General features: G+C 44.5%; 1 long non-coding RNA gene across 1 annotated transcript; it reads left to right on the forward strand.

Moving 5' to 3' along the window:
• Positions 1-920: 920 nt before the first annotated feature.
• LOC141568132 (uncharacterized) lies at positions 921-24,026 on the forward strand. Its single transcript, XR_012491161.2, has 3 exons — positions 921-1,352; positions 19,159-19,324; positions 21,196-24,026. It is a non-coding gene; the product is annotated as an uncharacterized LOC141568132 (long non-coding RNA).
• Positions 24,027-24,273: the final 247 nt, after the last annotated feature.

A 24,273-nucleotide genomic window follows, 5' to 3' on the forward strand; every position in this document is an offset into this window, starting at 1 on the left:
GAAACAGCATCCCAGGAGTGGCAGAGACCACACATCCAGCCAGAAGCAAGTTTGTACCGGGTGAGGAATTCACAATGTTTTGATTATTGTACTTTACTCCACTGGAATTGAGTAAGTATTAGATTGGACTCAACATTTTGATGCCAAAACCAAGAAATTATGTGTTTATTACCTTACAATGTAATTTAAAAACAGAAATTCCTGTCTGTGATTTCATCCACGAACTGGAGAAAAAGTTGGGTTTCAAGGGACAGAGGGGAAAAGAATTATATCGATCTTTTAACACTCTATCAAGTTCAGTTCAGACAATAATCAGGCTTTATCATCTGTTCTTTTAGTTCCCCTTCCAGACTTTCTACAGCCACAGGAAGTGTTGTGAGCTGAGACACACACTACAAAGTCCGGGCTGGAGAAGGCGGAAAGTCCTGCCTGCAGAGATGTCTCTCAGCACTTCTCATGAGAGCCTTTGAGAAGACCTGATCAATTCTGATGCCTAAGCCCGTCAGGGCTGTACTCCCTCCGAGGGAACCCCCCTGGCGGTAACAACTAAACACACGTAGTTTAATAATTCACACATAGCTTCGAATGTTAGAATTGGAGGGGATTTATAGGGAATCAGAAACAATACAACAACAGCACTGAATTGGGAGGATGGAGAAAAGAGTAACGAGCCAGGATTACTTCCGGGAAAGCCTATGAAATCGGGCATCCATTCACCCTGGGTTAGTGATGGAGCATGAGGAGCGATACCCCAATATCCTAGTTGTTCTGTTAGAGCCTTGTAAGTCCCTCCCCCAAGAAAACAGACAACCAAACAGCTGTCCCTTTGCTTTTGTAGCTCAGTACAGGACGTTCTTAGTGGCTAAGTTTGGTTTCTCACCCTTATGAGCAAACAGCCATCCCCATTCCAGGACTGAACCGCAACCAGTCACTTCACATCTGAGCCTGTTTCCTTACGGTGACACTCCGCATCAGAAAGTTCACCCTAAGGGCGCTGTGAAATAACACGTGTTAAGACATACTGTGAACTGTGAAGTAGGACGTGAATGAGAGTCATCTTTCTCTGGCAACTGTGCAGATGTGATAACAGTATTTTTAGACAAATGTATCTGGAAATACGATTTGTTTCTGCCAGCTCAAAAGCAGGGCACAATGATAAGGGGGGTTCTTCTTTACCCTCCTCCTCATCTTCAGCCTCTAGTTTACGTCTGAGACATTAGATACAATAATTTTCACTTGCCTTGATGTCCATGAAATGGCCACTTCACGTACTGCAGCTCTTCTGGAATGGGGGACTCCCTGTGACGTTTCATTGTTGATGGCGAGTGCAGTGCCCCTCGGGAGACTCTTTGGTAAGTAATCCCTGGGGAGGGTTGAGAAATGAAGTGTTAGTTTGGCCCTAATCACTGTGGCTCAGTCGGTCCTGGTGACAGACAGTATACGGTCACATAACCCATAAGATAACGGGAGTGCCTTCCCTCTTCCATTTCTCTTACTCAACGTCCGGTGTGTGACATAAAACCCACTTTAGTCCGTGCTTTAAATATGTCAGTGACAAAACCTAGGAACATACAACAAGTGTGAAATCCAGCAATGTACCAGACTGACCCAGGAATATGGCCGCTTGGGACACCTGGGCTCTGGCCCTATTCCTTTGTGAAAAACCACTTTGGCTTTCTGCCACGAATGAATAGTGCATGGTTCATTTCTATGAGAGACGGTACTCATCCCCTACGCTTTCACCTTCACCACCAAAGGAAATATCTAGACATTTCTATCTTTGGCAGGTGACTTAACAGTCTTGTCTCATTCTCTAGTGGTTAATGGTTCTTCATGGCCCTGGTCCTAATCCCTTATTTCCTTCCTCGAACACTCACTTGTTTTTTCCAGCTAAACAATGGCTTTGCTTTCTAGTCAGTGGCTAAGGAATCCTTGAAACCCTTCCCATGTTCTTGCTCTTCTCCTAGGTTTTGTGTGGCGTCCACTGCCTTTTGGCACGTGTTCATTGAGTGGGATGCCCTCTAGCCTGCATTATTTAAATTATCCACTTGTGCTCTTTTCCTTTTAATTTTCCTTGTTTGTGCAGTTGAATTAATGACACTGAAATACGCATAGAGTGCAACTCCATGCTATTATTTGGGACCAGCCCACATGCTCTGCACACTGGTTCTGTTATCTCAGCTCCAACATCATATTTCCATTTCCATTCTGACCCAGGCAGGAACTAGAGAAGGCCAGGGCTCCATTCTGCTCCCCTGGCCATGCTTCTGGGGACCAGATTCTTTGCCCTTCCAGGCTTGGCTGATGTTCGTCAGGTTCTAAGCCTCTTGCTAACACACCTAAGCTTATGTCTGGTCTCCAATCTGCTCTTTTATTGCTGGTGTCACTTCAATTATTTGGGGGCATGTGCGTCTGGAACATTACATGGAAACTGAAAGGCACAGAAATCAATCCCGTATGTACAAGTAGATAAAACTCAGAGCTCATTTCACAAAGGATTTCTAAGCTATATTTTTAGAAACCCTGATTGTTTGTCGATCTCTTTCTCTATGTCTGAGAAAGAACATGGCAGAAGGCTTGAGAGGCCCCTGGGATCTCCATAGGTAATGCCACGAGGCATCTGTGACATCCCAGAAAGGAAACTTGCATGAATGGGTCCTTACTCATGTTCATGGCACATGTTCTATAGCTTTCATAAGATTCTCAGAGGAGTCAGGACCCCCCAATTATACACCATTGTTCTACAGAAGTTTCTTAGCCATCTGGGAATGCCCCACATCTAACTACCCCTGAAATCCCAGTAAAAACAAAAATGGGACTGTTGATTCACTTAAAAACAAAATTATTTAAAATGATACATTTTATTTTAGATTTCTATATTTTATATATAACTTTATATATCTATATATAATTTTATACTTTACGTCTCTCTATATAATCCCATTATAGAGATAAAATATATACAATCCCATATATACATATGTGTTTTTATATTGTATATCATATACGAACCCCAAGTATCTATATACGAGTATATAAATAAAATAGAGCTGACATGTAGCCAGGCAGGGTCCCCTCTGCCTGTTTGGGTTCCGCTTTCATTTCTGGGGTGCTTCACGGGGCTGAGACGCAGATGCCGTCTCCTGTGCAGCCCCCTGCTTACTGAACCTCTCCCTACACCTGTGTAAACGTGTTTATTGTTTCTTTGGGGAGAAGCTGCTGTAGGTTTGTACTGAATCTGTTATTTGTGCTTCTGCTCAAGAGACTATTTCCTCATATTACACACATATATTTTTGTTGCTGCTTTTAAGAAGAGAAACAGTTTCTTGTGACTTGAGGGGAGAAAAAAGGTAAAAAGATATTTCCCTGGATTATACCTTGAACAGGTGTCTCCTCTGTTGAGAATGTTCACTTCCTTCCAATGTTTACATGGAGTTTAGTATACCTTTTGAAGACAAAAAGAGAGAGAGACAATTTGAGTTAACTGTCAACCAAATGTCGTTTAACTGAGCTTTCATGTTTGTTTGTTTGGTTTTTTTGTTTGTTTGTTTGTTTGTTTTTAATATTTAAGTAATGACTTTGAGCTCTTATTTGTTTTCTGTGTCTGGGGGGGTGGGGGGATGGGGGAATGTGCTGTGTTGCCCGTGATAATCGAGATCTGCTGGCTGTAAAGAAGCAGGGCTGTGTCTAGGGAAATGCTTGAGGTCTGAAGCCACGGAAATCTAGAATGACGCCCAGCTAACAAGGTGGCTTAATACTTCTGAGTGTCCATCTTCATCTCTAACATTGGGAAAAATAATAACAACTGTTATGTAGGGTTGCTAATGAAATAATGGTCACATGGTCCTGGCATATGGTGGCGGTAATTTCTGTGAATTTCAGAAATAAGTGTTCAATACATGTTCAGTAGTTAAATGGCAGTTGCAAAGAAGAGACGTGGGTCCTCCTGCAACCTGTGACCACAGGAAATCCAGCTGCTGTGGAGAAGACAGCACCCTTGATTTGGCTTCTTAGCATAAGTTTCATCTCCTTTGTTTGTTGCATGCGCTCACTATCTACCCTGATTCACCAGCTTGACACGTTGTAGTGGCCATACATTTGAGAAATACATTAAACATATTCACCAAAGAGGCCAGTGTCTCAAGCTAATGTATAAAGAAGCTTCTGGTTGTCTCAAATGATAGATCCCTGTAACTATCCATCAAGGCTGGCACTCTACTTTTCTTTTTCTTTTTTTTCTTTGGTGAAGCTGGAGATTGTAGCAAAAGATGTAAGACCTGTAGTTTTTATGACTCCTTAGAGAAAAATTCTACAACTGAATTGGTAGCTCAAGGTAAAGTCACTGAATTTATTAAATGGTGCACAAAGCTGTTAATGGCTCAGTCTCTTTGAAGTAATCTTTATAAACTGGAGAATTAATCAACTCCCCATGTTTCTCCTTTTCTTCTTTATTTTCTCTCTTAGCTGGAAAGAGAGGCAAGTTTTCTTTGGCCTATGACAGAACGTTCCCCAACGGAAAAGACCCAGGGAAGGTCTGTCAGACTCTGACTCAGACGTAATCTAGCACAGTGGTCTGTTTTTGTGATTTCTTAATTTTTGTTTTAATTTTAAACTTTTTTCTTTGCAATAATTTTAGGGTTATAGAAAAGTTGCAGAGTCAGTACAGAAACTTTCCACATAACTTTCATCCCACCTTTCCTAATGCTAACATCATATATATAACCTTTATTTGTCAAAACTAAGAAATCCACCTTGGTACAATACTTTTAACTAAATGACAGTCTTTATTTTGCCAGTTTTTCTACTAGGGCCCCATCTTTGTTCCAGTATCCAATCGAGGATATCACACTGCCTCTAATTGTTATATCTCCTTCGTCTTCTCTGATCTGTGACAGTTTTTCAGTCTTTCCTTGTTTCCCAGGACCTTGACCATTCTGAAAGTTCTGGTGTGATATTTTGTAGAATGTCCCTCAATTTGGTTTCTTTGATGTTTTCTCATGATTAGACTGGGCTTAAGGGTTTGAGAGGAAAATACCACAGCGAAGTACCCTTCGATGGCACCACATCAGTGAACACATGATATCAACATGACTTATTACTGGTGAATTTAACCTTAATCATTTGGTGTCTGCCAGGTTTCTCCTCAGTCAAGTTACTGCCTTCTCCTTTCTATAAGGTAGCTTTTGGATGCAGGTAACCAAGTCCAGCCTCGTAGGGGAATTAAGTACGACCTCTTCAGAAAGGGAGAATCTACATATATTATTTGGGATTCTTCTATGAGAAAGAGTTACCCCTTTTCCTCCATATATTCATTTATTGCATCAATTATTTATATCAGCGTGGATTCATGGATATTTGTTTTATTCTTTGGGTTATAATCCAGTATTATCGATAATGATTTTGTTGCTCAAATTGTTTTCGCTTTGGCCACTGGGAGTATTTTTAGCTTGGCTTGTATCCTTTTGATAAGCCCTGCCTTCTTTCTTTCTTTCTTTCTTTCTTCCTTCTTTCCTTCCTTCCTTCCTTCCTTCCTTCCTTCCTTCCTTCCTTCCTTCCTTCCTTGTTTTGTTTTGAGGGGGCCGAGGCATTTCCTTACTATTCAGCATTACACAATGTTTCTGGTTCATCTTGCATTTTCCTTCCCCAACAGTGGAATCAACCATTTCTCCAAAAAATTACAGTGCTGTTGGGTTTTTTTAAATACAAACTTTTTGGCCAGAAAACTTGGATTTTAGTACTAACTATGCTACAAGCTAGCTGACCAGCTGGGGCAAGTTTCGCAAACCCTTGAAGTCTCAGTTTCCACAGTCACAAAAGGTGGATGATACTAGCGCTGTATCACAGGGTTGTGATATGTACTGATCCAGGTAAAGGATCAAACCCAATCTCTTGAGGGTAAGTTCTCATTGCCTCACTTCCTTTGCTGGCAGAGGTGATGTGTGAGCTATCATTCCCTGAATGGCAGTGCTGCGAGAACTGCTGCAGGAAGGGAAGGCAAAGCTGTATCTGAAATATGTATTACTGGGAAAAAATACTGTTACTCTCTCCATGATAGAGGGCCCTAATGTAATGAATTTACTGCCAGGTTTTACTGGCAGGTTCCCCAAGGGCATGGTCCCATGTTGGGGACTCGATGTTGGTTTCTGCTATTGAGAAGTTGGGCTCTTAGCAGGGGCACTCGTCGCATGAGGCTGAGTGAGGGGGGTCCTTGTTTGTTGAGCCAGCTCTACTGTCAGAGTCACTTTGTTCATAGGCACTCTGAGCAAACACTAGTACCGATGGGAACCGAGACTGGCTGGCATTTACAGGACAGATAATCTTGTCTGACTGTCAATAGCCTCCTCCAGTATGGACACCTTCTGGGGGACATTTTCGACACTATGCATAACCTCACAGCTGCTACCACTTGGCTGGCTTGCCCCTCAAGGGAATGGTGCCATGTGGGCGGCCTTACTCCCCACACTCCAGGTCTGCCCAGTGATTGCCCTGTGGGCATTTGCCAGGGCTTTCATAACACATCGCTCTCCGCCCCGGACACTACAGAGGTCCTTGGATTTGCAGGACCATAAGAACCAAACGGAGACCAGCCTCCAGGGGCACACCTTATGGGGAAGGGTGGACAGAGGATCTGTGAAGACAAACGGAGACCACGCAGCATGGAGGCTTCCCCTGACCACCCTGTCAAAAAAAACTCTCCCACCTCTCACAGTGACTCTTCTCCACACACCTAGTTTAATTCCATCATAGCACTTATAGTTATCAGAATGTATCTTGTCTATTTATTTACTTGTTAATGTCTGTCTCCCCTACTAGAATGTAAACTCCACGCGGGCAGACTGTCTCTGTCATTTCTGTATCCGCTGTGCACGGACTAAGGCACAGCACTCAATAAAGACTAGTTGCCTCCATGATTCACTGTAACGTCTCTTCTAGCTCTAATATTCTATCATTCACGTGTGTCAATAAGCATTCAGCAATTATGAGGTGTTCTTAGGATGGTCTATTTTATTTCAACTCATCCCATAGTCTGCAGAGCTCAGTAGTTCTACAAGGCTATCATTTTCTGTCAGTCTAGGAAATCTCTTTTAGTGAGACTGTGGTGAGAATAGCTAGGAACTTTGGAATCACGTGTACATCTGGGTAACGATGACCCAATAAGCATTCCTCAAATGCTTGCCCTGTTCTCTCTCTCTCTCTCTCTCTCTCTCTCTCTCTCTCTCTCTCTCTTTCTCTCTCTCTCTCTCTCTCATACACACACCCAGCATGGCATTTCTATTCACAGAATTCTAGGAGGGCACAAGCATGCCCCTTTGGCCTTGTGAGAATGGGCCTTTGTCACCAGGGACAGGACCTGGTCCCCGTCCAGTGCAGCCCTGGTCAATTCCTCAGCTGGAGATCAGGAACAGGGACACACTGTTGTGTCTGACCCTTGTGTCTGGGTTATCTTAACTCTCCAGTTCCCATGTCCACTTGACCCGTCAGTGTCACTGGGACAGCAACCAGTCGTCATCTGCTGGGTCGTTTGAGGTCCAGTCGACAGTGGATGTCCTCAAGCCTTCCCACCGGTTAGCAATGGAAGCAATTGTATACAAGACTGAACTGCCCACAGGGTCACTGGCTGGGGGCCATTTGAAGGGGTAGTCTTTAGTTTCTGTTTTAACCGTAAAAAGACCAAATGCAATGCATGAATTTTTATTGTTTATGATATTTCGTTTAAAAAAAAAGCCTTATAACTTTTTAAAAACAATTGGGAACATCTGAATATGGATTCGGTATTGGATGATGGATGGTACTACGTAGAGACCTTCTAATACTTTAGGTGTGATAAATCATATTGTCATGTAGAAGAAAGCTCTTAGTGTGAATTGGTGTTTAGGAAAAAAGTATCAGAAAAGTATGTTTAAATGTTTCAGGAAAAAAAAAAGATACACAAGGGGCCGGCCCGGTGGCTCAGGCGGTTGGTGCTCCATGCTCCTAACTCCGAAGGCTGACGGTTCGATTCCCACATGGGCCAGTGGGCTCTCAACCACAAGGCTGCCAGTTCAATCCCTCGAGTCCCGCAAGGGATGGTGGGCTCTGCCCCCTGCAACTAAGATTGAACACGGCACCTTGAGCTGAGCTGCCTCCCAGATGGCTCAGTTGGTTGGAGCGTGTCCTCTCAACCACAAGGTTGCCGGTTCGACTCCCGCAAGGGATGGTGGGCTGCACCCCCTGCAACTAGCAATGGCAACTGGACCTGGAGCTGAGCTGCACCCTTCACAACTAAGATTTGACTTGGAAAAAAGTCCCAGAAGTACACACTGTTCCCCAATAAAGTCCTGTTCCTCTTCCCCAATAAATTTTTTTTAAAAAAAGATACACTAATATACAAATATGGATAAAGCAAATTTGACAAAATTATTGAAGCTAGGCTGTGGGTACCCAGGTTATCACTGACCTATTCTTTCAAATATTAATAGTTTGAGCATTTTCATATAAAGTTGGAAAAATCAAAAGCAGACTCAGACACGAGAATTCAAGCTCTGGCATTTACTACCATGTTTCCCCCAAAATAAGACCTAGCTCTTATTTTTAAATGTTAAATTTTTAAATTAGCTCTAATGTGTCTTTTGGAGCAAAAATTAATATAAGACCCGGTCTTATATTAAAAATTATTGTAAGACCAGGTCTTATATAAGACCAGGTATAATATAACATAACATAACATAACATAACATAACATAACATAACATAACATAACATAACATAACACCGGGTATAATATAATACAATATAAGACCGGGCCTCGTATTAATTTTTGCTCCAAAAGATGCATTAGAGCTGATTGTCCAGCTAGGTCTTACTTTCAGGGAAACAGGGTAGCTGTGTAATGCTAGGCAAATTACTTAAATTCTCTGTACCTTAGTTCTTTCCATTAATAACATAATGCTACCACCTTTGCTATTTTTTAATGAGAAATAAGCTTTAATGTTCAACTCAGCAAGCAGTTTTCATAGAGCCCATTTTTTATTAATAGCTCTAACTTTTAACTCGTATCTCCAATTTTGATTTATTGTTCCGACGCATTTTCTTCACACTTTATCTTGTTACAACTCACCCAAAACTTCTCTGGCATACAGATCCTTAAGCCCTTTCTGTGATCCATCTCTTTCTATTTGGTTCCTCCGATTCCTGATGAATATCCAGCCATTGGAAATCGTGGACCTTTTTCTGTTAGTTGTCTCCTAGTCATGTCGGAAGATGCTAGAGTGGGCAGATGCTAATACTCATCCCTCATACTTTCTCCATCTCAGTGCACAAAAGGGAGCTAGGAATCAGAGCCAATTAAGAAAACCAGGCTCAGTGCAAAGTCTAACGTGGAGTCCCAACCTTGACTGCCTACTCTTGGCATAACCCAAAGAGCTCCCTTTCCTCTCCAGTGCAGAAGGGGGTCTGGGGAAGCATGGCAGCCCTCTCTCACCTCCTGAAGGTTGGGAAACAAGTTGAAGAAATAATGGAAGAAACTGGAAGTCCCCATCTGCTCACTCTGCCCACTGCCAGAGAGAGGAAACTGGCTGCATTCAACAGCACACTGGCCCCTGGTCCCCACCACAAGTTATACTGAGGACATTTCACCCCAGGTTCGGGTCTCCAGAGTGCCTTGGCTACTCTGGCTCAATTTTTCCATTGTTGATGATAAGATGGCCACTGGAGGGGGTAAGGAGAAGCTCTGTGGGGGAGGAATTTCAGGACAACCAGGGAGTAAAGGAGATTACCACGGGGACAGAGGTGGAGAGCATGTTGGCCTAGTAGGGGAGGTGTAAGAACTGAGCAGGCAGAAAAAGAAAGAGGACAAGATGGTGATGAGTTACAGGGGGAGGAAAAGAGAGTGTGATGGAGCTGCTAGGACGGAATGGGGCAGCTTTTCCGCTGGTGGCTGAGCCCCAGGAGAAGCCAACGGTAAGGAGGGATGGATGATGGGACGGTGGCCTGCAGGGTGAGACAGCAGCCCAGCTGAGACGGCCTCTGCCTGCCGGTCCCAGGCCTCCTTTCCTCTTCCCTGCCCCCCGGCTGGCTGTGAAATGGAGATATGTGCATGAAGGACACGCAATGAGAAGACAAAAATTTGAGATACTGGGCACAATGATATATAATACGTTGATTTAGTGTTGTTGTTGTTTTTCTTTACTCTATTGTCTATTACTTCTTTTCCCGCCATCTCATTTTGGGAGTGCATACATTTAGGGACTATGGACTGCCCGCTCTACTAGGTATCCCCAGACATGCTACCCAGGAGAACCCTAAGAGTGAGACATCGCAGAAAAGGTGCTTGGCACCCTTCTGACTGCCTTGAAAACCAAGGCAATGAGCCAGTGAAATGACAAAAATTCTCTCTGTCCTCTGGCAATTTATAGCTTTAATATATTCCCATTCTTCGAAAAAAGAAAAGAGATTGATCTCTTTTCCCCAAATTCTCAACTAGGCGAGGGAGAGAACAGGAAAAAAAATTAAGTATTTCACATAGACAAAAAGTATCTTGTCAGTTTTCCGTTTATGCTTAGGATCTGAAGGAACAATGGAGCTAATCAAAAAGTAGGCGGGCCTATGAATAGTCTAAGCCCAGTGAACACTTTTGATTTGATTTGATCATTACGGACTGTCCCAGAAGAGGGTGGAGATCTAATTTCCTAACTTTTTGTGAGCTGGTTTATATGGATATTGGCTAGCTCAATGTCTAATCAAGTTTCTGTAAGATCTTGATTAGATATGTCACACTGACTGTATCCGATTTGGGCAAAAATGCCTAATAGACAAGGACAGGATAGAAAGGCTGGTGTTTAGAGTTGGCACTCGACCAAGGAGATTTAGACTCTACCCACAAGTACATTTTTCTCTGTCATCTTGGGCACTGCCGCTTCATGTCTTGGACTCTGACCCTGCAAAAGTGGCCTCAGTGTACCCTTCACATACTTACTTCTGTGAACGCTTTGTGAACAAAGAACGAGCCGACCATTGCAAACTTCCTGGAAGCCGACACTGTGCGATCTACCTGTTAGTTACTGTTAAGTAACAATTTCTCCATATGATCTCTGGGGCAGCCCATGGCCAAGCTATCACAGGATATAATGTATGATCCTTTTGCTCTGACACCATATTACCTTCTCCTGTTCTGAAAACTCAGTTATCTTCAAAATACCTTTTCTTATTAAAATAAAATAAGAAAAGATCATTTGCCAAAGCTGCAGACTAGCAATGGCATAGCATTTGAAGTGGGACAAGATTGGGACCTTAAAAATGTTTATGTTTCTCCTTTCCAATCATCAACTACAGTTCTCATTCCCTCTTACAATGTCAAGGAGATACACAGACAAAATCCTGCTTAATATCAGTCAGTGTCGTGTTGATTTTTAGCAGGGGAGCTCCGTGGCGTGCTGCAGTCCTGTTCAATGATTCATCTAGGATTTGGAGACAGCAGTGTTGGCTCTGTCACTGATATTCTTGGTCATTAGAAGATGTCTCCCAGAGTTAATGCAAGTTAAAATATCTCTTTTTCAGAGAGCTAAAAAGGGGATCTGCAGACCCATTGGAAAATGGTCCTCTTGCCTTTTCAAATGCCCAGGAACTTTCAGAGACAAAGATGTTACACGTGGCCAGAGCTTAACGTGTTTCTTTTGAACCATCCTTCATGGTGGTAAATCTTTGTCCTTCAGTCTGGCTTTTTTGGGAAATAGCCTGAAGTCATTTAGAAAAAGTCTGGCATGAAATAAGGAGGGCAGTCATGCTGGTGGTGAGTACCTTATATCTGGTCAGAAGTAAAGCAAATAAATCAAGTAGAGAGCGTGGCTTCTCGTCACTATGCTTTCTTCCATCTTCTCTTCGTGGACCTGAGTGATGAGTTCCATAAATGTCGAGGGCAGGTCGGACAAGCAGCCATCTATCCAGCGGGCACATTATGAAGTGTATCATGGAAGCAAAGCTCACTGGATAGAGAGACGGCTTACCCTGCTAGAAAGAACATCAGTTTTATAGGCAGGCCGACCTGGGTTTAAATCTCAACAATCAACTGTGTGGTCCTAGAGAAATCATTTAAACTCCCTGAATTTCAGTTTCTCCACCTATATCATGAAGAGTTTTAACGCCTGTCTCAAAAGGTATTATGAGCGTTCAGTTAGATGATTACATGCTTAAGGGACCTGATATAGCGTCTGCCACAAAACAGGTTTTCATTCACGGGGGTGATGGTTATTCCTCTACCTCCAAGTCCCACTCGGTCAGTTCTGTCCTTGGAGAATAATTCCTGTGGCAGTTCCCTGTCGTCCGCGTCCCGCACTGACACAGCACGTATCATCCTGTGCTACCATTTTCCGTCCATTTTCTTAGTCTCCCCTAGTAAGTAGTGACCTCCCGGAGAGTGGGAACCTGTTTTGTTCACATTTTTATCTCCGCTACCTATTTAAGTGCCTAGGTCATAGACGACTGATGGTGGAATAAATGAATGAACAGATAAATGAAAAACTGAAAACATCTCTACTTGCTGGGATAAAGACCTAAGCTGTAACAGCCAGGAGACCAAAAAATCCAGTGGCATATTTCTCTCTTTTGTACCTGTTTCCAGGTGAACTGCCTGCCGGTGGGGCAGCTCTCCTCCACGTTGTCACTTAGAGAAGAGTTTCTCGCATGTATTTCTCCCCCTCCCCCGAGGGCATTATCTGTTTGGTGAACTCTACACCCCCTCCTGTGGCCACCGGTGAGTAGAAGAAAAGTCACACAGAAAAGGCATCACTGATAGGAGGCCCAGGCTTTGAAAGGTTCCACGTGATTGCTGCTGACCTGACACATTCCTAGTCACATGACACAGCTCACTGTAGGGAGGCTGGGAAATGTAGTGTAGTCTTGCGCCCTGATATACATCACAGGGAACCCTATTTCCCCAGCTTCCTTGTCTCCTGGCTTTGGATGAAGTTCGCATGGGTGGAAGACAGATCAGAAGCTGAGGCAGGATATCCCCCCCCCCCCCGCCCTGCTGCCTTTGCTGTGTGTCCTCCATTGCTCTTACCTCCCGCCAACAGCCCTTCTCTCCATGGTCTTGGCTCTCCCAAGACACAGCCATCTTGCTTCTGTCTTTTGCCTCCTTCCTTTGTCCCTTTAACCCCAGAGGTAAGGGCAGCTTCCAGATGCTGCTAATTTCTGGGTTATCGCACCCTCCCAGGTTTATCCCTCTGTTCTTTCATCCCTCGTAAAACCAACTCCCTGTAGGCAATTCCCTCTTGTTGAAAGACCTGGCGGGGATTCTGTTTTCCTGACTGGACCCTGACTGAAATGCATAAGAGCAGAATGGGTTTTTATGTATAATGATGTGTCTCTAACCCAGTCTACCCACCCTTCTGGCCACCAAATATCCATGTATATTCTTCTCACACGTGAAACACAATCACTATTGAGACAATCCAAAGTACAACCCAGTTTCTGAATTAGGCCCAAAGTTAAGGACGTCAGGCCATCCTTTAGCTCTTCATAGGTCAGTAACCTATCAACAAGAAGACAATTTATTTGCCCTTCCTCCCCCACCCTGTACACACACATTCAATATATAGCAATGAAGCCAGAATAGGACAACTGCAATAAAAACTCTCAAACGAAAAAGGGAAGGTTGGAGAACATAGAGCAGTCACTTCCAGAACAAAGAAAATCACGCAGGGCAGACCTTGTAACTTCTCACTGCCTGGCAGGTTAGACTCTGGCTGTGTTCTGTTGTAGAAACTCTTAACCATTTTCCTCTGCATCCTCTGGCCCCTGCCCTTGAGAGTTTTTTCCTCACGGTCCAGTATTCTCTGGAGTCAGACCTCCCCTGGTAGTGACGTAGCTTTTACATCCCACTTCTACTTGTGAGAATCTGGGGCAGTTGCCTACAGACCTGGAAGTTCCGGGCTTTTGCAAACCAGTGTTATCATTTCTTTGGCAGTACAATTCCACTGGCTTCTACTGAGTTCCATATGCCAGGAAGTTCCATATGCCACATGACACACAAGTCCTTTCCTCCATCCCTCAGCCTCAGTTTGATAGCTACACACGCTGAAGCCTTTTGAAACAACAGGCTGGGTTAAAAGGCAACATTTTCCATTTGATCCTTAGTGACAGATACCTTTGTTTGACTAGGAGGCCTTACCAGGTCTTTGCAAAAGGTTTTGAAACAGAGACCTCTCTAGCTATCTGGGGCACAAGTAGGATGGTCATATAATTTATCTTTCAAACGGAGACGCATTTGAGCGTGTAAACAGGGCTGTGCCAAGGACTGGCTCGAGGAAACCCGGTCTAGAAGCAGTTACCTTTTCCAACACTTTGAATACCCTAATCCCTGCACGCTCGCTTCCCTTCCCGCTTTGCTTGCCCACTGGCTAATCCTTACTGGAGCCCAGTTTTTCTTGAAATATCTTCTGAGGAGCAGCCAACACAAACTAATCCCCTAGCTCTTTATAATCCCTTCCTCTTGAGTTACTGGCTTGGTAGGTATGTGGCCTCACTTCCACGTTATAGATGATAACATCTTTATTAAATATATTCCTGGGCATAAAAAAAGTCAACTTTGCAACCTGAAAATCCACTGCTGTTATCAGTCAACATTCAGTGCAAGAAACAAACATCCTGTCAGGTGTTTTAAGCAGAATGGAATCCAATCAGGGGCATGAGTGCTTATGAAATTATTGGACAGGCTAAAAGTACAGGAGCTAAGGAGCTGCAGTTCAGCTATAAAATCCGGCCACAGCAGCTGTCATCAGGGGTTCCCTGCTACTGCCAATGTCGCAGCAGCCCAAGTCCACAGGGCTGATGATTAGATACTGGAATGTGGAATCTGGCTGCTACAAAAACCCGTATTTGCTGGAGCCCAACTGTCAGCTACCCCACCACAGAGGGTGATGTCTCTTCTGTCCCCTCTCCACATCTCCTGCAAGAAATCTCCGAGGCAACAAGCACCTCAGTGACATCCAGAACCCTCAAGGCAAGGAGTCTGGGAAATAAGTACACAGAGCAAACACCAAGATGGGAGTAGGTGAGATTAGATGTATAAGAGATTTACTAGGGAAATTGTCTCTGAGCGGCAACGGGGAAAAAGCACAAGGGTGCAGGTAGAGCCTTCAGACTCCAAGGCAGATCAGATGATACCTGTACAAGGAGAGAAGGGAGGAAGGATTGGGTAGGAAAGGCTCACACTGCAGGTCTAAGGAAGTCTTGGCCAGGCCGATGGGGAGAGTCCTCAGCAGTAGCTGTCTGTTCAAGGAACCCCACATGGGTGGCCAGGCCCTGGGACCCCTGGTGTGCTTAGTCACTGGCTGCCAACCACGGGGGTAGTGTGGTCTTGGCACACATGCGGTAGATGCAAATGGGGGGGTCGGGAGCTGTCCAGCAGCCACGCTCCCTGCAGCCTAAGCAGCACCCCTCCCCGGACTCCCCGCAAGGGGGTAGAAACGGTGCCAACCACCAATACCTCGCACGGCATCCTTACTGGGTGTTCCTTCAATTATGCCCTCCCCACCCCCCAACTGTCCCTCTGAAATCACTTGTGTTACTAAAATCAAGAAATAACCATTTGGCTCTTGTTTTTGTCTTATCCAAACGTTTAGGGGGAAAAAATCCATCAAAAGCATTATGTAAAAATAAAACTATTTTAATAAAAAAATCCTTTAATCTGATTAAAGAAGGCACAAAATGTCAACTTAGATGAATACACTGGGTAACCTTTCTAGTTCCTGTAAAATTCTTGGCATACCAGCACAGATGGAGCGGCCTCACACTCTGAGTTTTGCTGTAATGCTTTTTGTAAGAGGACTTTTCATATACATATAAAAGTGCAGTAAGTATAATATTAGCTAGTACTTATTAGTATTTATTATGTACTAATAATTTATCAAGTACTTCACATACAGTAACAGATTTAGTTGGTGTCATGGCCATCATGCTCATTTCACAGAGGGGAAACTGAGGAAGGCTATGCAGCACACCCGACAGATGAGCAAACTAAGACTCAGAGAGACGAAGTCCCGTAGTTACAGTGAGCCACAGACCCAGGACCCACGCTCAGGTCTGTCTCACCCGCAAGCCCCTTCTCTTTACCCCTGCACCCCTGAGGGTCACTTCCATCACCCCAGCACTGCAAGGAGGGATTCTCCCTAGAGCCATCAGAGGGAACGTAGCCCTGCTGACAACTTGATTTCAGATTTCTATTCCCCAAAACTGTGACATAATAAACATTTTTTGTTTTAAGCCATCCAGGTCTTGATACTTCATTAGGGCAGCCCTAGGCAGCTAATATAATCACTATTTATACGCGCGTGTGGTCATTACATGTCAGGCACTGTACTAGTCTACAGAACCAAAAATAAGACACAGAATTTACAATCAGGTTCTGACGACAGATGTTTAATCCACAATTACACAAATACATATTTATGGTTGTGATACACATGAGGGGTTCCCTAGCATGGAGAACCCGAGCTATGGCCTTTTCTGGGGGTCAGGAGAGATTGAAAAAAAGGAGCTTTAAATCTGACACTAAAAGGGTCTCAGGATTTGGGGAGAGGGCTTTGATGAGCATGAACAAATATTCTAGCTAGAAGAAACAGCTTGTGAGGTCATGAATGTAATAACAAAAAGAAGGAGGCATAGGGAGAGGAGAAAGCTTGGAGCCTGATTATACGAATAAATGTCCGTCTTCTAATTCCAAGTTCTTTGTCCAATTCCCACCTCCCACCCCACTGGTCCCAAGGATCTGTACCATGAAGGACCAGTCTTAGCCAGCAGAGTTGATAACTTGTACCACTTAGTTAGGTTTGGATTTGGCCACTCAGAGGCCACCAATATCCTGCTTTGTTCAGGTCTCAGTTTTAGGAGCACCGCTGGGAAGGCTGATTGCCGCTTGCTTTGGGCTTAGCTGCCATTTACCCCAACTCAAGGGTGTCGAGACTGTTTCCTTAGTTTCAGTCAAACAGTCTGTAACGTCAGCTGTAAGGGTCTTTTTCCAGTGTCTTAGACTTCATACTCTGAGCTCTGCTGTACGAGTAAGGGAGTGCCCTGGTACAGTACAAAAGGAAGTGATTGATAATCCCCATCACCGCAGACATGGAACCATCAGGGCGCATATACAGGCCCTGAGGTTGTATACACTGGGCTTCAAGTCTCAGTTCTTTCCCTTTCACCCTAACCTTCCCCTTGGGCTTTTCATGGGCAAGATGGAGAGTAAAAGAATAGTGTATACGCTTCAATTTAAAATCCTTGTGAGGATTAAATAAAAACCACGTGCAGAGTCCCTGACCCTCAGTAAGCACTCACCTGATGTTAAATAGTGTTAATACTATTATTAGCGTTAATTAAAGACTGCTACAGTAGGGGCACGCTTTTAGACTTTTAGGTGACTAAGTACGTTCCCATATTCCTCGTAATCAAGACCAAGCACGGGTAAGTGATTAGTGGCTGTGTGGTTAATTAACTGTCTTCAGTAAAAAGGAACCTCGGAGAACTGTGCACTTAAACAGCTGATTGCAATACAATCAGCTCTATTACACAGAGGCTCTCATTGGAGGCCCTCTGCTTTCCGCGCAGAAAAAACAGAAGTTAGAGAGCAAAAAGATCACCACTCCCCTCCTTTTTAATTAGAAAGCACTAAGATGATGAAAATGGGCAATAAGACTCTGCAGTCGTTAAGTGTAATTCGAGTAACGCGAGCCCGGGGACCGTCTCCATCATTATTCCTCCCCGTAGCGGAGCGCGATCAAGAAGGAGCAGGTCAGTGAGGGGTCATGCCGGAGTGACATCTCGGCTCGGCCACCTCCTGACGGTGGGACACTGTTGGGCACTCAACCTTTACTGCTCCTCAGTTTCCTCACTGGTCAAAAGGACGGAAATAAAAGCTGCCTCTCAGCGCAGCGGTGAGAATAAAAGGGGGTAATGTGATGGGTGGGGGTAGTGGCCACTCTGTGCTGAGATTTAACACGTCCCCGCATGTGGTCGGCGCCCCAGGCACATCCACCTTTGGTACGATTTGGGGGAAATCGAAGCATCCAGCCCAGATTCTTTCCTTTGTGAGATCATGGGTCAGAAGAGTTTGGGAGGGGGTGTCAGATGACACCTGCCTCGTTTTCTGAATCCAAGGTTAAATCTTCAAAGTCAAGGAGGTTGTGTGAAATCAGGAACAAGAATGTGTGGAGAGGGGGTAATGCTGCTGCTCTGAATATTTAAGGTCTTAAGATAGAGTCTATGCAATAGGGTTGCTGTCCTGGAGACACAGTCTATTGACAGCCACGCAATAAATAAAGGACTAGAATGCAATATGGTAACTGCTATAATAAAGAAGCACAAAGAAAAGAGCCTGCCATACTGCTTAGGAGGATTAAAGAAAGATTTTCCTAAGAGATACTGGATGAGCAGGAGCTTAAAGGATGAGGAGGGGTTTACCAGTTGGACAAGACTGGGGAAGGCTTCAGAAATGGCGGTCGTTATGTTCGTGGATGGGAAAGTACCACTGAGAAGCGAACAAATGTGTCAGTAATAGTGCGTCTCCTTGCAGAAAGCCGTTGTCAGTTCCCGACTTCCAAAGGTTTTGAAGACTGTTAGGATGCTTTCACACCAAGGTTCGTGTTATACGCTCCATCGTGCAGCTCAGCTCCCTTCTCCTCTCCATTCCCCACCTGGAATCTGAAGGGCCCTCATGGAAACAGAGAGAAATGTCAGGTAGTCACGTCACAATAGAGGCGGTGTCACAGGTCCGGTCACTGCGGCATGCAGAACCACAACAAGGAATCCCATCTGGTGTCCCTTTGGCCACCAGTGTGGAACAGTAGCTACCACTTGACCTCTAATCCCACAGGGGTAAAACACCTCTACTTCCAACGGGAAGCATTACTACCCCACTATGACGGCACATGCCTTCTGGTAGGAAACCCGCAGCTTGGATCGTCACACAACTGGTCATGAACCACGTTTTATCTCCCAGCGTGTTTTCCTCCGGCCCTTACAGCTGCCCCCCACACTGGCCACAATCACCCTGCCGCCAGGCATTCCCGCATGTGCTGTCAGATGGCGTGAGCCCACTGAGTGCAGACCAACCTCTCACAGGCACATCTGTGAACTTCATTTGCCTTTTATGCGCTGCTTGCTATTGGGGTAACAACTGTGCCCACATCACAGGATTGCTGGGAGGACAAAAGGAGTGAATATACAGGTAAAGTGTTTAGAAGACTGCCTGGCTTATCTGATGAAGACTCCAGAAACTTAGGTGTTAAAACTCTCCTCCTCATCATCATTTTTTGTCCTCTGGCTGGCTGAGAAGAATTGAATAACACTGAGCAAAGCGGTGAGTAACTACAAAAAAGATAGGAAAGAACATAAACTCCTGAAATACAGTTTGTCTAGTGAGACAAAGGGCTAATTAGCACTTCAGAGAATAGATTGTGATGCCATTGTGCTATTGGAAACGGTGGTCTGTCTTCTCTCTCTTGCCCTTCCCCAAATGCACTGTACTTGCACAAGTGCTAAGAGACCCAATGCTCTGTGATCATAAATTATCACGGCATCAGTAATGGCTCTAACCCAGAAAGAAACCAGCAATGTGAAAACTAGTATTAAATAAGGGCCGGGGTATGAAGGTAAGGAAGGAAAGAAGCTGCAAACTGTATCAAAATAATGGGTTTAACCAAAAGGGAAACCACATGATGAGAAAGATTATAGTGGTGCAGAAGTTGAACTGTATAAAAAAAGAAAAAGACAGAAAGAGAGTTTCACTGACAGTGAGGCAAAGGATTTGCTGATATGGAAGAAGCCGGAAAAAGCAGTAGAAGTGTTTCACTGAAAACCACAATTTTCAGTCATTTGGGGGTGTGTTAAGGAAGAGGGGGCGACAGATTTCCTAGGACTCAAACAGGGAGGAACGAGGAGCAAAGTTCAGGCAAACAGACAGCGGCGTGGAGGAGACCAAACTGGAGGCAGCAGTCAACCCACTAACGAGGTTTAAAAGTGAGGGGCTGGGAGAAAAATTAGCATAGAAAAGCCAGCCCTGAAAAATCAAAGACAATGGTATACCAGAGACGAAGAAAGATGGCTTTAGGAGCTGATGAAAGGAAAAAGTGTGCCGCAGGAAGGAGGAGCTCTCAGAGTAGTGTCATGAAAAGAACTCCCTGAGAAATAATGGTGCCATTCAACCGTACGGATGGGGGCCTGTGACGGGCCGCATGCTGGATGTGTGCTGGACTCGGAGACATTAAACAACATGGCACCAACCACCGTAACCCTAACTGGTCGTGCAGTGTCTGGCACCCCTAGCGACGCACAGCAGAAAGTGTCAGCTTCTCCATTGGTTTTGCAGAAGACAGTTTATTTTACTCTCCCAACAGCCCCTGGGGGGCTAGAGGGCCGATATTATTGTTTTAATTTCACACCCCGGGATGTGCAAGCCCAGGGTGAGAGAGTCAGTGGCCCATTTGGCACAGAAGCCAGGTGCACAGTAGGACTGGGGACCCCGCCTCCTGACTCCTGCTCCCAAACCTGTGCCAGAAGCTGCCCCGTAACTGGTTATCAGTTGTGTTGATGGGACCCAGGGCATTTCCTATGATGCTTATAAATCCATATTTCCATTTTTTTTCTTGCTTCTAGGACATTATTCCTCTAAGAAGCTTGAGGCATTTTACACATTTTAAATTCTGAGTCATTCAGTCCTTCTTGGGAGATACAGAATGACGTATAATTCCCAAGTGGTAGTGCAGAATGGAAAAACAGAAAGCTATCAGTTCAGATTCCTTATTTAAAAAAAAACAAAAACACCCTCTGACCTCCCAGTAGGCAAGTAAATGTGAATCAGTGATGAAATGAGGTTAGAACTAATAATGAAGCCCGAACATACTGAGAGAATCCCAAGGAAGAACTCAAATATTTGTATGCAAAGCCATTTGTCCAAAGGGTCTCAAGGCCAAGAACAGGAAAGTGAGGCCTGACGACACGGAAAAGTCAAATAAACAAGATCGGAATAATGTCGAGGTTGGACGCAGTCCTGGAAAATCTGTCTTCACAACATGGCCAGTTTCTTTTTTTTTTTTTTTTTCCCTTCTTTGTATAATTGCATTTTTCATGCCACGGGGTATAAATTAATTGATTTGGTTTGTCAGAAACTCATATTTTCAGGGCACGCTGGTTGTAACTTGCCTTCCTAAATTGATGTGTTTGTTTTCACAGGTTTGGTCTGTACTTTCTAAGAAGAACTAGATCTATTTCAGAAGAGGAAGTAACATGTACATAAATGTAAAATGGCTTCTCTTTCTAAAAATTCCTCTCTCTGACTGATTTCATGATTTCTGCAGCAATCTGGACCGTTCCTTCTCATCCCCTCCTCCACTCGACAGCTCTCCTTCAGGGCCCTGGATGGCTGCCTTGCTTCCCGCCTCGCATGTGCAGGAGGGTCTCCAATGCCACCCGCTGCCATCCACTCTCCACACGGCCAGGAGGGAGACGGTTTTACGTGCAGCTCTGACCACGTCATTTCTTTCTTTAAAATATCTCAGTGGCTCCTCACTGTCTTCATGCTAATGCTCAGGTCCCTGAGTTTGATGCACAGGGTCCTTCAATTTCTCACACTGCCCTTATCGCCAGGCCTGCCTGTGTGCTTCCTCGTGCTAGGACATGGCAGGTTGTCTGAGCGGGACACTCGTTCCTCCGTTTTCTTAGTCCTGTGAGCTCCTACACACCCCTGTATCAGACACACCGCCTATTTGTTTCTCACTTCTCTCTCTCACCCTTACACTAAATGTTAATTTTCTATTTCCTTACCTATTGCTTTTACTAGAGCACTACTAGGCAATATAACATGCACCACAGAAGTAATTTTAAATTACCTAGTAGCCACGTTTTTAAAGTAAAAATAAAACCCCATGTAATTAATTTTAACACATTTTAGTTACCCCAAAACATTCAAAGTATCATCATTTCACCATGGAATACATATAACATTATTAATGGGATATTTTACATCCTTCTTTATATACTAAGTCTTAGAAATCCAGTGTATCTTTTATACTAATCATCTCAATTTGGATGCTAAATTTTCATCAGAAATACTTGATCTCCGCTTATATAGCATAAGAGTTCCAAAAGAAGACTCACGTTCTCAAGTGTTTCCAAGCATACTTAAAAGTTTCCTGGTACTGGAAGTGAGTATTAGTTTTTAAATGAAAGCTCACTGAAATGAAGGACAGTTCCCAAATTCAGTCCCTCAGTTGCATTTCAGGGGTTCAATATCCACAGGTGGGCAGGGGCTGAGAATTGGGCAGCGCCGTTCCACGCAGTAAGGTCCTTCCAGTTGCACAACTCCGGGGGCACCCCCTCACTGCATTTTGTCCTGTAAGGGGACAGCCTGAGGGCACAGACAATGTCTCTCTCACCCTCACGCCCCCAGAACCCAGGATAGAGTCTGGCACACAGCAGGTGTTCAATACAAGTTTGCATAAAGGGATAGTTGGGAATGTGGGTTCGTGGTGAGGGCAAAAGAAGTAAGTGTAAGCTGGACGCTCTTCAGTTTTCACTGAAACTGTGTGAGGATAAAGAAGCTCCCATGCTCAGCGAGATCAGTCAGACAGAAAAAGCAGAGAACCATAGTCTTTCACTGACATGTGGTATATAAACCAAAAACAACAAAAGAAAATGACAAACAACTGAATGAACAAAAACTCTTAGACATAGACAATAGTTTACAGGTTACCAGAGGGTAAGGGTGGAGCGGGGCTCTAGAAGAGGGTAAACAGGGTCTAATATATGGTGATGGAAAGAGAACTGACTCTGGGTGGTGAGCACACAATATGAGCCATAGATAATATATTACAGAATTGTACACCTGAAATCGATGTAACTTTACTAACAATTGTCGCCCCAATAAACTTATTTAAAGAAGAAAAAAAAAGAAGAAGCTCCCAGATTCTCCTTCTGAGTGATGAGAGGTTTCACTGAGTGAGATTAAGAAGAACAAAAACCTTTTAGTGGACTTTATTCCCAGAAAATTTGCCGCATTTTTAAGTGCCTCTGTGACGCTGGATGCCATCTAGACCCCCATATGGCACTGCCAGGCTTTTAAAACATGGGGTCTCAGTGGCAGGCTAGTCCCAATGGGAATGGAGTCCCAGGAATGTGACAAGGGTTTTTATAGTTTCTTTGGGAAGATGAAAGAGTTTGGAGCAATTCTGTAATAAGCTTAAAAAGAAAGGATCTGAACATCTCATTGTGTGTGGCCTAGATAGGGTTGTGTCAGAATGACAGAGGCAGGTGGCAAAGCCACAGGTACTTGACTTTCTCATCCCTTACACAGAAAGAGTTGCCGCCATTGTGATAACCGCACAGCCCTGCAACCAGGAGACAAAGGGTAGAGCGAAAGGAGGGAATGCGGTAGGGAGCGGAGCCCTGGAGAAATAGTGCAGCGTGAGGCTGAAAGCGTCGGGCCGCAGACAGTTTCTTCAGACCAAAGTACTTACAGATAACTGCCCTTTGCCTGGCACGCAGAATTGGGGCACAAAGATGGAGAGCCTGTCACTGCGACAGGCACTGCCGCTTCCATGACTAGTTGGAACCGGACGCAGACAGCACCTGGATGGATTCCTGCGAGAGACGTGGCAGCAGCCTGTCTCTAGATGCGCCCTTCCCAAAGCCAGCCTCACCCACAACTCTGCGCAACTGGAGCCACATCTGTGACTGCTCGAAGTTCTGGGAGCTTTCCTGACCATCATCCCTGCACGTCAGCTGAGGCTGATAACGTGAAAAACTGCCAGGGTACAAAGGGAGCAAAGCGCTTTGGCCCACAGCGCTGCCCACGGCCCTCGAAGCCCCTGATCCTCTTCTGTATGTATCACTCTCTGTTCCTAAGGGCACAATCACCCATATGTCCTCATTGTTTAGGGGCCAAAAGAACGTACACAAGTGGACACTTGGGTCAGCGTTGCTCAAGCAGTAGCTCGCCATCATTAGAAGTGTCTGGACGCTGATTGGAACCACTTTGAGCACCTCTTGTAACTGCAGAAGTCAAACAAGACTTGTATTCATCTTTTGTTATTGGTATATATTGAGTATTACAACTTTAATACAGTTTTTTTTTTTCCTTTCTTAAAAGGTGTATACATTTTTTGGGCACCTTCTCTGTAGTTAATTCTTTCTTGGAGAGACAGGACATTTTAGCTTGCGTTTACCCACCAGTCAGTATTTGTTGAAGACGAGAAAGGACTGAGTTCCTGTGAAGCAGGCAGCGTCTACAATCTTTTCCCTCTCCTCCCCCCA

Source organism: Rhinolophus sinicus, chromosome 13 (assembly GCF_057876585.1).
Source record: "Rhinolophus sinicus isolate RSI-liver-muscle chromosome 13, RSI-T2T, whole genome shotgun sequence".
In the NCBI taxonomy this organism is placed as follows: Eukaryota; Metazoa; Chordata; class Mammalia; order Chiroptera; family Rhinolophidae; genus Rhinolophus; species Rhinolophus sinicus.